General features: G+C 45.6%; 1 protein-coding gene across 1 annotated transcript in view; it reads right to left on the bottom strand.

Moving 5' to 3' along the window:
• LOC123516165 (sal-like protein 1) overlaps positions 1-3743 on the bottom strand; it is a 72232-nt gene extending 68489 nt beyond the window's left edge. Inside the window, 1 exon segment of the mRNA XM_045275328.1 lies at positions 2574-3743. The gene's annotated coding sequence lies outside the window, so the exon portion shown is untranslated.
• Positions 3744-14146: the final 10403 nt, after the last annotated feature.

The raw sequence follows: 14146 nt of genomic DNA, 5'->3' as shown, positions 1-14146 counted from the left end.
CACTTTCTATTGTCAAAGAGGAGAAGGAGGAGGAGGAGGAGAAGGAGAAGGAGGAGGAGGAAGAGGAGAAAGAAGAAGAGGAGGAGGAGAAAGAAGAAGAGGAGGAGGTGGGTCTTTTGGTATTCTTAGCAGTGCCGGAACTAACTGTGATGGAGAAAAAATATCGTTCTTAATGTTATTTTTGCTAAGAGAGAGAGAGAGAGAGAGAGAGAGAGAGTTGATTGATGATCCCTGTATCACTCTGTTTAGGCACGTGATGAGAGGAAGAATAGATTATATCATTGGTATTCTTTGTGTGTGTGTGTGTGTGTGTGTGTGTGTGTGTGTGTGTGTGTTATTATAGTGTTTCTCTTAGTAGTTTCATTGTTGGTTAAGGAGGTTTTCATAGGCCGACAAAGAAGAACATCCACATACACACACACACACACACACACACACACACACACACACACACACACACACACACACACACACACACACACACACAGGTTCCTTCCATCCATCACTCACTCTCCCTTTCTCTTTTCACTAACTCACTCCCTCACAATTTTCTTCACATCCTCATACACACACACACACACACACACACACACACACACACACACACACACATCTTCCGTATACATTTCTATATTATCTCTCTCTCTCTCTCTCTCTCTCTCTCTCTCTCTCTCTCTCTCTCTCTCTCTCTCTCTCTCTCTCTCTCTCTCTCTCTCTCTCTCTCTCTCTCTCTCTCACTGAAAATGGTAAAAAAAAATCAGTTAGCAAAGTGAAAAAGAAAGTCGCCGAGCAGGTCCAACAAAGGCGAGGAGGAGGAGGAGGAGGAGGAGGAGGAGGAGGTAGCTGGTTGGGGTTCTTAGGGGGGATGAGGGAGTGGGAGGCAGGAAGCATCTGTATTTTAAGTCGTTCTGTTTTCACTTCCTATGTCGCTCCACTTTTACTTGCTGGTAATGACGACGATGATGATGATGACGATGATGACTATGAATGATGTAGTTTGTTGTAGCAGTGGCAGTCAGTGGTGGCGGCGGTGGTGGTGGTGGTGATTTTACTTTCGATGTGTTAGCGGAAATATGTATTTTTATTTATTCTCGTTTTCTTTTACTTAGTTCGGTTTCACTCTCTAATTCCCGCCAAGAGGAAGACAAGAGTAGCACTGCAAGGGTCCAAACTCTTCCCCATTCGAGTACTGTTTGAGGAGAACATTGCATCTCAACACACAACGGATTACACAAACTTTCTAACTACATTCAGATTATTTATATTCCGTCTATTGAAGATATTGTGAGTCTTCGCCTCCATCACCCTGCATCCTTTATTACAGACTACACAGTGGAGCTTATCACAACCTGCAAGAGCCAATAGGTGTGTTGCTATTCATTCAATTTTTATGTTCCTTGTGCTAGAATGAATACCACATTTATTTAAAGAATTCAAGAGGAAAACGATGAAATTATTTTGAATGTTCAGTAAATTACGGCACAAGGGTGTGTAGACAATCTATTTGTTTAGTGGGTTGACTCTTGTTGGTCCGCAAGACTATTCTAACGAAGCACCAGCTCTGCCTTTTGTTGGCCTGGCTTGGCTCGGCACTCCCATGAATGCATCCCTCCCTGTCACACAGCACCCCTTGCCTTTACGAGTCACCAACAGGCAGGAGTTGTCAGCTGGACTGCATTCCTCTTGAGAGAGTGTAGTGAGAGAGAGAGAGAGAGAGAGAGAGAGAGAGAGAGAGAGAGAGAGAGAGAGAGAGAGAGAGAGAGAGAGAGAGAGAGAGAGAGAGAGAGAGAGAGAGAGAGAGAGAGAGAGAGAGAGAAGCAGAGCACAAGCAAGCATTCTTTCCCTGTTGGTTTCAGTCACGTGTAAGTGTTTGCGAACAAGAAAATTGTGGAGTCTCCGGTGCCACGACCTCTCCCTACGTCGTGACTTCCTCGTTGTGCGTCGCTCGCCTGATCTCCCTCTTGCCTTCCTGCTGTTCCGTTCTTCACTGCCCATCACGCCTTGGTCAGCCGCCGCCCACGACCTTTTTTCCCATCCTCACTGTGTTGATAAAGGCATATTTTTCAAACCTCACTTAACTTAACTTCAAACCTCACTTAACTCCTGTCATCAGGAAAAGTTAAGATCGTCTGGAATTTTGTGTGACCTCCGCTGTCATAGTGTGAGATGTCTGGGCCCTCACACTGCACACTGGTGTTTGTGCCTATCATAACACGTCACCCCCCCAACACACAGACATCACTAACATAAATAAAGCACGAGTTTCCACATTCCATCTCCGCGGCCAAGCTCCCTGCAGTTCCAGAGGGTGAGATCACCTGTCTTCAACACAGGACTGATACGGACGTGACCCCACGCACGTCTTCCCATCAGTTCTGTTGTCACATGAGGTCAAAAAGCGATCTACAATTCATTATATTAAACTAAAATTCATCATCACCTTGGTGAACGACCTTCACTTCACCTCCCTCTCCAAGTCTGACTGCTCTCCACTCGGTCAACGTCCGCCGTCCCGCCATCCCTCCTGGAGACTTCGATGCCACCACAAGTAATCCCAACAAGTAAAGACTTACCTCAAGTGTGCTGTGTGCTGTGGCCGTGCGAGGAGTCACTTGTGTTGACAGTAATCTCAGGTCACACAGTAATCCGCTCGCAACGCAAAGGCTTGTACTACAACACTGCAAGTGACTGTTTGCATCAGTGACAAGGAGTTACACTGTATGTACACTTGAACACTGCTTCGACTGGCTCACCACACTGCACCAGAAGGTACTGAAGTCAGAGAGAGGGCCGTGGTGGTCACGGGCAGGGGCGCGCCTCACACACGCTCGCAGCAGACACGGGCCCGACCATCGCATACCACTGTAAAAGCGAAACTAAGCTGACCTACATACGGGCCGATACTAAAAGGGAAAACCCGCCACCTCGCGTCTGCTGATGGGCCGGCAAGTTTCACTTGCTGGCGCGCCTCCCGCTAGGTTGCTGCGGCCCTCCAGCGTCAGGCTGGCCCGCACCTCACTAGCAGCAGCCGAAGCAACAGTACCAGAAGCGGGGTGCTCCCTCCCAGCGGTGGAGGCGAGGGAAGCCACCACTAACCCACTGCTGGCTGACTGGGTGGCGCGGCGCGCGGGGCGGCGCGCTGAGACCCGTTGTGGCAGCTGACACCGTAAGGTAACGGACCACCGCCGCTTCTGCCGCACTCTCAGCCTTGGACGAGGTCGCTCCCCACACCTCCTGATTCTGCTGTATCGCATCAGCCGCGCCCTTGCCTTTGACCTGCACGCGGCAAGCTGTACTCTTCCGAGGCCCAGCTGCTCGTCTCCATATAAGGAGAAACAGATGCACTAATGCTGCACCTGTCTGCGCCAGCCTGGATATCCTCCACACAGGTTCCGGTTTTGCTCGCAGCCTTTCTGTAAGTCAGCTTGGTACTTTATAACATTCACAGCCTGGCGAGACGCCTCGGTGTGTTCACACAAATCGAATGCAGTTCTGTGATCGGCAGAAACTGTAATCTCTTCTTACGCTCGGACAACACCGCCGCCTGAGCTAAGGAAGACGTGGCAACATGGCAGCAGGACGGCGTAAGAAAGTTGGTGGTGGCCAAGTAAGAGTGGTGTGGTGTGGCCAACTCCTCCTCCTCTTCCTCCTCCTCCTCCTACTCCTCCTCCTCACTCCTGCAGTACAACTGTTGTTTTTTTGTTGTTACAAGCAACAAAACATTATTAACCAGCAAGCTGAAATAAATCTGTGGAGCAACTCGATTTATTTACGTCTATAAGTCCTCGGGAGTCGCCGTCAGCCAGCGATGACGGCGGTGGCGGCGGCGGTGATGGTGGTGGGCTGCCACGAGAGAGTAAGAGTGATGGTGGCGCCTAAGGCTACAGCTGGAACAGGTTTGTGTACCAGTGGTGGTGCTCGCTGCCGACCCTCCTGCTGGCTCTCCTGATGGCCCTCCTTAGTTTAAATCACCCTGACTCCTCGATGACTACTGCTGAGGGAGTTACTCAACTGTATCCACCAGGTAGCGGGTATCGGCCGGCCGCCGCTTGTCTTCCCCCTCCCTCCCTCGCCTGCCTCGCTAAAAAAAGTTTGTCCTTCAGCCAGAGGTGCTGCTTCATGTCCTAAAGTTCGTACTCACTTCCTTACTCTGGATACTCTAAGTAATAACAGTCGCTGAGGAAGAACACGTTTGCTCCTCCATCAAATATTCAATTATTGCTTAGCTCTTCTTTTCTATAAGCAATATAAATGTAACAACACTTCGTTGAGCAAGAGAGTGATACAGATCGGTCGTCAAGCCCCGCTGTGGGCCTCCCACCGGAAGGCAACAAGAATCCGGACTTGAAGATCCGGGAGGGGCTGAGGAGCAGCTGACCCGGGCACTGCGGCGGACCTTGCAACACCCTCCTCCTCGCTCGCTGCCTCTTGCCTGCCAGGGCGCCACACTGCCTTCCTGCCCAACCGCCCGACCACACAGGATGACTTGTTAGAATTCACACGGCCTCTCTCCTCATGAGCTCCCATGGCTGTTTGCCTCAAAAGTTTACCTCAACACTTCCCTAACGCTCCTCAAATCATGATCGCTCCTTCTAAACCTCTAAGGCAGGAGAAAGTTTTTTTTTTCTTATCACTGCTGCAGATGAGATGTGGTGTATCCAGGAGCAGCGAAAAAAGGCTCCCCGGTGGTCAGTATAGCCTGAAAACATGATGACTCCTGCCTAATACGGGACGTCGGGTTGTGACTTTCTCCGGGCGACTCACACACACACACACACACACACACACACACACACACACACACACACACACTTGCACGTTCCTGTCCATGCCTCTTGGTTAGTGAGGTGGTGTGGTTCTCCCCGTCTACGTGGTGATAGATACACTGATGGATGGATAGATAGATAACAAGACAGAGAGGTAAAGAAAGATATATAGATAGATAGGTATAAGTAAATAGATACATAGATAGGTAGATCAGCAAGTAAACAGAGAAAACTTCATTGGCAGCAGTTTGTAAATACATATACTGGATTTTTTTAAAGTGTATCTTATACTCGTTTGCCTATGTCAAGTTAAAACATTATTACTTTCATCCACACGCACACACACACACACACACACACACACACACACACACACACACACACACACACACACACACACACACACACACACACACACACACACACACACACACACACACACACATATACACACTAAGAAAATAATCTTTAAACCAAATTGCTTACTCTTTAAGCATTTTAAGAATTGCTACATACATATTAAATTTCCATCTGCCAACGCAATTGAATATACAAACGCATTAGTCTCACACCCCCTTGTTTTAACTTTCTTCTCATTGCAACCCAACACTGTGGGCGGCAGTTTGCAGTAGTGATGTGTTACTAATGAGCGCCTCCACTCCCTGCACTCGTACTACATCGATACACTCTACGGGATATGGCATGATGATTACAGCTTCTTAGAAAGTGACTAGTTTGCCTGCAGCGATCGGCTCACCTTCACTTTCTATGCGTAGGAATCCTGTGTTTCTGGTCTTTACTTAATTGATACCGAAGTTTTCTGATTTTTTTCCTTATCTTTTTTTCTTGCGTTAGATTAAATTCTCTCTTTCGTAAGCCATCTGTTGAACTTTAGCCACTGACTCACCTTCAGTGTGCGGGAAGATTTTAAGGTTTGATGTACGAATTTCATAGTTGTGTGAGTCATCTGCTTACGCATCGCTTGGTCTTGAGTAAGTGGGTATATTCACCGGTCTTATCTTCTGCAAGCTGAGTCTGTTAACCTACATTCTCCTTCCGTGGATCTGAGGACTTTCTGACATTTCATAGTCACAGAATTCATCTTTTTTTACGCATTCTCTAGTTAATTTATGTCATGTAACTGGGCATAAGTATATATTTTAGTTATTGATTCACAGTTTTTGACATTTCGTACTCAAGTAGTATTTCTTTCATTTTTTTTCCAACGGTGACTTAAGTACTTATACAAATGAGCACTTTTGTTTTTAGCCATTATATTTTTCTTTAGCTACATTTTTCTTCAGCTACATTGATGCTAAAAGCTTTTTTGGGGGCATTTGATATCCAGAGTACGAATTTTCAACACGTCACATAGGTAATTCCATGTAGCTTGGTATTAACTCTCACTTTAGCTATGAAATCATCTACATTTTTCTTTAGCTACATGGATGTTAGAAGATTTCTTTGGCAATTCATAGCCAGAGTAGTCATTTCAACATGTCACTTAGGTAGTTTCATGTAGCTGGGTATTAACTCTTGCCTTAGCCAAATCATCTACATTTTTCTTTAGCTACACGGATGTTACAAGTTTTTTTTGGCATTTCATAGCTAAAGTAATAATTTTCCACACGTCACTTAGGTAGTTTCATGTAGGTACGTATTAACTTTTGCTTTTAGCCATGAAATCACCAATATTTTTCTTTGCGTGGATAAGATCTTTCGTCACAGTCACGGGATTCACATGTTTCCTTCTCTTTATATGAGCCACTTAGTTAATCTCACGAAACTGAATAATGATTTGCTTCTTTGGCCATTACTTCACCTTCATCATCCTCGCGTGGTAGTGAGGAGGTTTGAGGACTTAAGAGTCATATAATATTCACCTTTCTGCACATCATTCAGGTTGTCTTGTCATTAGATACACATTAATGTACTTTCACCTGCGTTTCCTTTGCATGCCAGTGGAGAATTTTGAACAAGAGAGAAATTCATTTTCGTATATCTCATGACATCTACGCATTACTTAGTCTTCTGTAAATGGATATTCATTAATTCATTCTCTGCGTAACGGCAGGCCAGTAGAAAGTACAAAAAATTTTCTTAAGATATTTGATATTGACTCCGTCACAAAAAACACAGCGGTAAAAGATTTTCAGCAAGGAGTGTTAATTTAAAAGTGTTCTGGAGCATAACCTCTTCAATACTAGGACACAATTTTACTTTGAGGTTTGTATACGATTAGACCATTTTATTGACATTAGGAAGGGTCTATGGAGGTCAGAAGATTGATGGCCACAGTCTTCATTATTTTAATCTCCCCCATAAGTTTCTGAAGCTGTATAAAAACACCAAGAATGAATATGGAAACGTGTCATGATACTCAAGTGGTGAATCGTGATACAGTAGCTATGATATAGTAGTGCAGGTGTCATGATATTTTTCTCAGCACCTCCTACAATGGTGAAATACAAATGAGTGTAGAATTCCAACGTTACTAGATGTCTCATAATTCTTTTCTCGGAGGGTTTTATAATGTATTTTTTATGGTTTTGTACAAATAACATCGGTAAACAATTCATGATACTTTATTCAATCTAGTCATAAGAAAATGTAAGCAAGTGAAGAATCCCGAAAACTATCAGTGACTTAAGACTCATTATTTAACCTCTCGAGTGCCTTAACGCATTTCCATATTCATTCTGTTTACTATTTGGTTATTTTATACAGCTCCTGAAATGCATGCGGAGGATTAAAATAATGAAGTTTGTGGCCACTAATCTTTTAACCTCTAAAGACCCTTCCTAATGTCAATAGAATGGTCTAACCGTACACAAATCTCAAGGTAAAAATGTGTCCTAGTATTGAAAGGGTTAACCTGTTTTTCCTTTACGAGTCAGTGATATATATTGTTAAGTAGTTCCCCGGGCCTTTACCAGCCATGCATGACTCACCTACTAAACTTGCGGCGAGACGAACACAGGCCAGTACTTAGAACAGCACATCATTCACTGCATCACTTGGTCAAGGACACACCTCTGCTCTGACTCACCTTCTACCGCCCCTTACTCACCTGAACACGCACCTCTCTCTACTTTAAGTGCCTGTCTCACTTCCGCCGCAGCGAGGGATGGCGGTGACAGGCAGGAAATGTCGGGATGATTGACATACTACTACTACATGGTTACTGTGACTCGTAATTCTTGGAGGCTTTTAGTGATCATGTGTTTTTCGTCTGTTCGCTGCTGAGTCTCTGTTTCTTGTGGTATTTGTGTCACTCTGTGCTTTTGTCCGGGAGTTTGTATTGGTCTGTGTGTCTACATATGTTTGGGTGTCGGGTTGGTTATCTGATTCTCTCTCTCTCTCTCTCTCTCTCTCTCTCTCTCTCTCTCTCTCTCTCTCTCTCTCTCTCTCTCTCTCTCTCTCTCTCTCTCTCTCTCTCTCTCACACACACACACACACACACACACACACACATACACACGCGCGCGCTCTCCATTCGTGGCGTTGAGAGTGAAACGGTTCAGTGTATTTGTACTTACTGTTACTTTCATTCTCTCGTTTTTACATTTTTTTCCTACTCCATGTTTTTCTTCTCTCCCTCGCAACACTAACTTTTTCCTAGAGTTCCCCCCCAACGCAGTATCTCTGTCTTAACCTACTCTGTGAAATTTGCGCCTGTATTCAGAAACAAACGCCTTCCCTTCTCACTACGACAATTTTCCAAGGCCAAAGAGACAACTAGCCGGGTTTTCACGACAGTTTCTCCATTTAATAAACTAGAAATCTTACCAATCTATCACCAGAGTAAAGCGTTTCGGAACCTAGGACTTGTTAGTTCGTTCTTTGCATTATGATCTTAAGGTCTTATATTTTGAGTTTTTGTCCCTTCTGTTTCATTCCATACTTGGTTTAATGGTCTTTTCTTCCTTCTTATTCTTCTTTTCCATCTCTTTCCTTAGCTCGCGTGCTGAGTCAGGCCTGAATGAGTCTGGTTAGCGTGTTCGCTGTGCTTTGTGAGTCCCGCGCGTCTGCTACCTAGCGTGAGTCAAGAAAAATGGTGAAACTCTGGACTCGGTAGGTTTCATCAGTGGAGCGCGGATGGGACGAGTTCTGAATTTCTCTCTCTCTCCCCTCAGCATCATGATCGGTAACCAGCTAACCTTGCCTCTGGTCATTGGCGTGTTGATAATGTTTAACCTGATATAACATGGTCTTATCTCGCTTTATCTTGCCTTGAGTTACCGCCGTGCTGGTTATGCTCAACCTACCATAACGTAATTTGTTCTATCTTGAGTCACCACTGTATTGGTGATGCTTCAGCTAACACAGCGTAGCCTGTTGTTACTAGCCTTGCCTTGACTCACCGTTATACTGATAGTGACTAAATTAGCGAATTGAATCTGGCTAACCCTGAAATTTCTCACCGCTCTATTGGCACGATGCTTAGCCCAACAATTTGCTGTAGCTAACCTTGCCTCGAATATTCTCTGTAATAATGATGCTTAGCCTACCACACACATGCTTTATACGAGGACTACCACATGCAGGACTGATGGGTTCTTTGCTGCTTCCTTTATCATGTCAATATTCTTTCGTTGAATCGTTATTAAAGTATACGTCTGGTCTCCATTCTTGCTACATGCTACATATGCTCCATCTCTCATTCAAACCAAACTCCCTTTCAAGCTATCTTCATTTCTGTAGTCAGTGTTTCTTTGCTTCTCGCGCCCTGCCTTCAGATGCAGCTCTACAAATGATGCCTCTCTGCCGAGTGGACTGCATACACTTCTTCAGTTTGCTATTTAACTTCTTCCCTCTCTCGCTACATTTTTTTTTCTTTTATTAATGTTTCTCTCCCTCCTGCATCTTGCCTTTAGACACCGTTATATAAGTGATGCCCTTGCTTTGAATGGACAGGATATAGATGGACTACATTTCCTCAGCATTGTATCAAACACCTTTCCTTTGTACATTTCCCTCTTACTTTACTCCTCTCGACCCCAACTTCTCGCATCTCCCCTGCGGTCGCCGTTACACAGATGACGTACTTGCGCTGAGTGGACTGTAAATATTTGCTTCACTCGTTATTAAATCTCCTTATCACACTTATGTCTTCATCCCTAGCTTGGGTTCCCATAAAGAGAGACTGGTATCACACCGGCTAATTGCATCCCTCGCACCACTGCCATGCGTCGTCCGGCAGTTAGTCAGCTGCAACAATGAGCGTCTGACATAGGCAATGGTCAGCTGATGCCGAAATTAGAGGGCGGGTGAGCCAAAGACGGGGAAGGAGGAGGCAGAGAGGACGAGAGACGAATATGGCGTACACACAGAAATGAAATCTTGTCTCGGACGCGCCCTGCATTTTGATCACGTCCTAGAAAGTATAGTGAGGAGGAGGAGGAGGTGGAGGAAGAAGACGAGGAGGAGGAGGAGGAGGAGGAGGAGGAGGAGGAGGAGGAGGAGAAGGAGGAGAAGGAGGAGGAGGAGGAAGTGGAGAAGGAGGAGGAGGAGGGGCAGCAGCATCATGATGGAGTACAAAGAAAGAACAAACAGTAGAAGATCTTTTCGGATTTACGAGGATGACTGTGATAAATGACTCTATTTTGCCGAAAGTGAGTAATGTGGAAGTGATGGAGGAGGAGGAGGAGGAGGGAGGAAGAAGAAGAAGAAGAAGAAGAAGAAGAAGAAGAAGAAGAAGAAGAAGAAGAAGAAAAGAAAAAAGAAGAAAACGAGAACTAACGAAACAAAGAGAAGGAGGAAAAAAAAGAAGGAAAGTTATACTGAGAACAAGAAGAAGGAGAAGGAAGAAAAGGGGAACAAGAAAAGAGGCAACTGTGGCGGCGGCGGTAGAGGCGGCGGCGGTGATGGTGGTGGCCGCACTAATGATGATAGTGGAGATGGAATGGTGTGGAGTGGAGGGGGAGAAGTGGAGACTGTGATAGGCGGAGGGGAGGAACGGGGGGGCTCGGTGCATGACGGTGGACACACTGTGGACGTGCGTGGAGTGGTCGCGCATGACTGCCTTCAAGAGTTTTGGTTCTTAGCGTCACGAGCACAAGGGTTGGCTAGCGAGGCGGCGTGTGGATAATGTGATGAGAGGGACTCGGGGACTTGGAGACTTGTGGACATGTGGACTTGTGGACTTACTTGGGGACTGTGGAATTGGAGACTTGGGGACTTGTGGACTTGAGGACTTGTGGACATGTGGACTTGTGGACTTACTTGGGGACTGGGGGATTGGAAACTTGGGGACTTTGTATTGAATGAAGTGAAGTCTCTCTTTTTTTTCTTTCTTTCGTCCCTCTCTCTCTCTCTCTCTCTCTCTCTCTCTCTCTCTCTCTCTCTCTCTCTCTCTCTCTCTCTCTCTCTCTCTCTCTCTCTCTCTCTCTCTCTCTCTCTCTCTCTCTCTCTCTCTCTCTCTCTATGAAAACCAGTGTTCCCTCATTTTCCTTTCTCTTCTTCGTCCCCCGCCAAGCTAAGCTCTATTCCTCCTGTAATAGGTATTTACCCCACGACTACACCACCAACTCAGCCCTTCCGCTCCCGTCCTATATTTTTCTTGCTAAACGCTTGTGATCGTTGCCGGCAGTGAGTTGACCTGGCTCGGCGTGTTTGTCCTGGCGAGGAGGGTGTTTGCACAGTGATGGCAGACTGTGAAGTGCTGCCTATGTCATGTATTCTCTCCACACACTCCTGTGCACCTCCCCGCCTCAGTTTTATATGGATAAGCGGGTGTGGTCGGCGTGCACCACTGGAAATGTTTGTTGCTTCGTCGAGCTTCTCAACACTGAGCCGTATCTTCATGTACTTCAGTGTTTTTGTTTCGACTACTTTCAACAGGCTTGAGTGGAAGTAAGGATGTGAGATTTTTCGGGGTGTTTTCATGAATGTAGTGATGGATTACTTAAGTTAAAAGCATAAGATAAATAAAACTGCAGAATAACGCCCAAACCTACACGTGACAGTCCCAGTATGACACACAATTCCCTATTTTCTCAACCTCATTCCTAAAACTAATCTTTTAACCCCTTGAGTATCATTCTGCTTACTATTTGGTGATTTTATGCAGCTTCAGAAAGTTAATGTTGTGGTATTAGAACAGTGAAGACTGTGGCCATTAATCTTCTTACCTCCATAGACTCTTCCTAATGTCAATGAAATGGTCTAATCGTACACAAATCTCAAGGTAAAAATGTCCCCCAATATTGAAGGTATTAACAACCTGATCATTAAGTGTATTGAAAAGACTCTGCATAATTAATGAGACCAAACACTCATGAAAACCAGACTAATGATCTCTGTGGTCTTTGAAAACAGTGCTAATGTGAGAACAATGCGTCCCATCATGGCTTAAGTTGCAGGCGGCGAGTGTTGCGGTACTCGGTCACTCTTTTCACCGCTGTCTGCATCCTGATGACGAGACGGCTTGTTGTGCGTAGTGGTGCACGAGTCCAAGCTGTCACCGCAGTAAAGAAACAGCTGGTGTTGCTCTGGCCTAACAAGTGTCTATCCAGTAGACAGATGGAGAGACAGATAGGCTGATAGATAGATAGGTATAAGCTAGCTAGGTAGGTAGGTAGGTAGGTAGGTAGGTAGGTAGGTAGGTTGAGAGAGAGAGAGAGAGAGAGAGAGAGAGAGAGAGTTTCTACACCACACCTTCACCTACACACAATATTTGCAATCACAATTAATAACACACATCACAAAAGGAATTGGCAAAAACTCGAAACCCAAACAGCCAGTGTAGACCTGAGCAATAATGAGGCACAGTACAGAATAACCTTAACATAAATTACCCAGATGACAGCACTGGGCCACACCACCACCACCACCACCACCACCACTACGTCCCTTGCTGACCATGTATAATTCAGCATCACAACTCTGCCACATGTATTTGTATCTATTGAAACTTAGCTTATCTAAACACTCAGCTGGTTAAAACTGATGAATTAAAAGTGAAAGGTTTAGTCTTATATAGAGAGTTAGTTATAGACAGACAGACAGACAGACAGAGAAACACAGACAGATAGACAGACAGACAGACTGACAAACAGATAGACAGACAGACAGACATAAAAAAGATTCGGACGTCTCATATAATTTTCTCCAGATATTTTTCACTCGATTCACATTTTTTTTCCTTTTATTTTTCACTTGTAACGGTCAAGACTTCCCGCTATTTCTCCTCCTCCTCCTCCTCCTCCTCCTCCTTCTCCTCCTACTCCTCCTCCTCCTCCTCCTCCTCCTCCTCCTCCTCCTCCTCCTCCTCCTCTCCTCTCCTCTCCTCTCCTCTTCCTCCTCCTTCTCCTCCTCCTCTTCATCCTCCTCCTCCTCCTCCTCCTCCTCCTCGCCTATTGTCGAAGAGCGCTAGCGTGACGGACAGCGGCAGTGGGTGGAAACACACACACACACACACACACACACACACACACACACACGAGATGATAAAGATATGTTTATGTGCATTCTTTATTCTTTCCTCCTACTTCTCCTCCTCCTCCTCCTCTTCCTCCTCTCTTCCTCCTCCTCCTCCTCCTCCTCCTCCTCCTCTTGCTCCTCCTCCTCTTGCTCCTCCTCTTCCTCCTGCTCCTCCTCCTACCATAACAACAAAAACTACTACAATTACTACTACTACTACTACTACAATAACAACCACCACCACCGCCACCACCACCACCACTACCACCACTCCTCCCTTCGACGCGTCCATCAAGTACATGTTGTGCTTCGGAAACATGTATGTTTAACCCCGAAGATATTTAGGTCAGCGATGACGTTCGTAATTTCCTTCTGGGGAAATGATGTGCTTGAGAGTCACTGAGGCGTTACTGGTGCGTTGAGAGCGGAGGCGTGATGGCAGGCCGGGGGAAGGCAGGCAACGGGAAGTGACATTTCTGCGGCGAATGAAAGGAAGGGAGGGGAAGATTGGGGAAGATTGTGTAGCAGGGGCAGTCTTGAAAGCAAAGCAAAGGAGAGGACGTGGAAAGATGCACTAGTGTCAATAGATGGAGGGAGAGGGAGAGAGAGAGAAGGAGAGTTGGTAATTTAGTGGGAAAGTAAATGACAGCTTGTTGAGTGAGGAAGGTAAGGCGAGATGACATGAAGTAAAAGGAAAAGTAAAGCAAGAAAATGGAAAGGAAGGAAAGTAAAGCGAGGTGAGAAGTTGAAAAAGGAAGGAGAGAAGGTGTGTGTGTGTGTGTGTGTGTGTGTGTGTGTGTGTGTGTGTGTGTGTGTGTGTGTGTGTGTGTGTATCTTTTTCTTTTTTTCTTTTTATACCATGTGGGCTTTTCACGGGAATTTATGGGCTAAAGGGGATACTTTTTAGGGTACCTCCTATCTTAAAGCCCACCCGCTAGGAAACTGTTGCCCCGATT

Source organism: Portunus trituberculatus, chromosome 40, assembly GCF_017591435.1.
Source record: "Portunus trituberculatus isolate SZX2019 chromosome 40, ASM1759143v1, whole genome shotgun sequence".
NCBI lineage: Eukaryota > Metazoa > Arthropoda > Malacostraca > Decapoda > Portunidae > Portunus > Portunus trituberculatus.
Note: the sequence above shows the minus strand (reverse complement) of the source record. Positions and strands in the feature narration are given on the sequence as shown.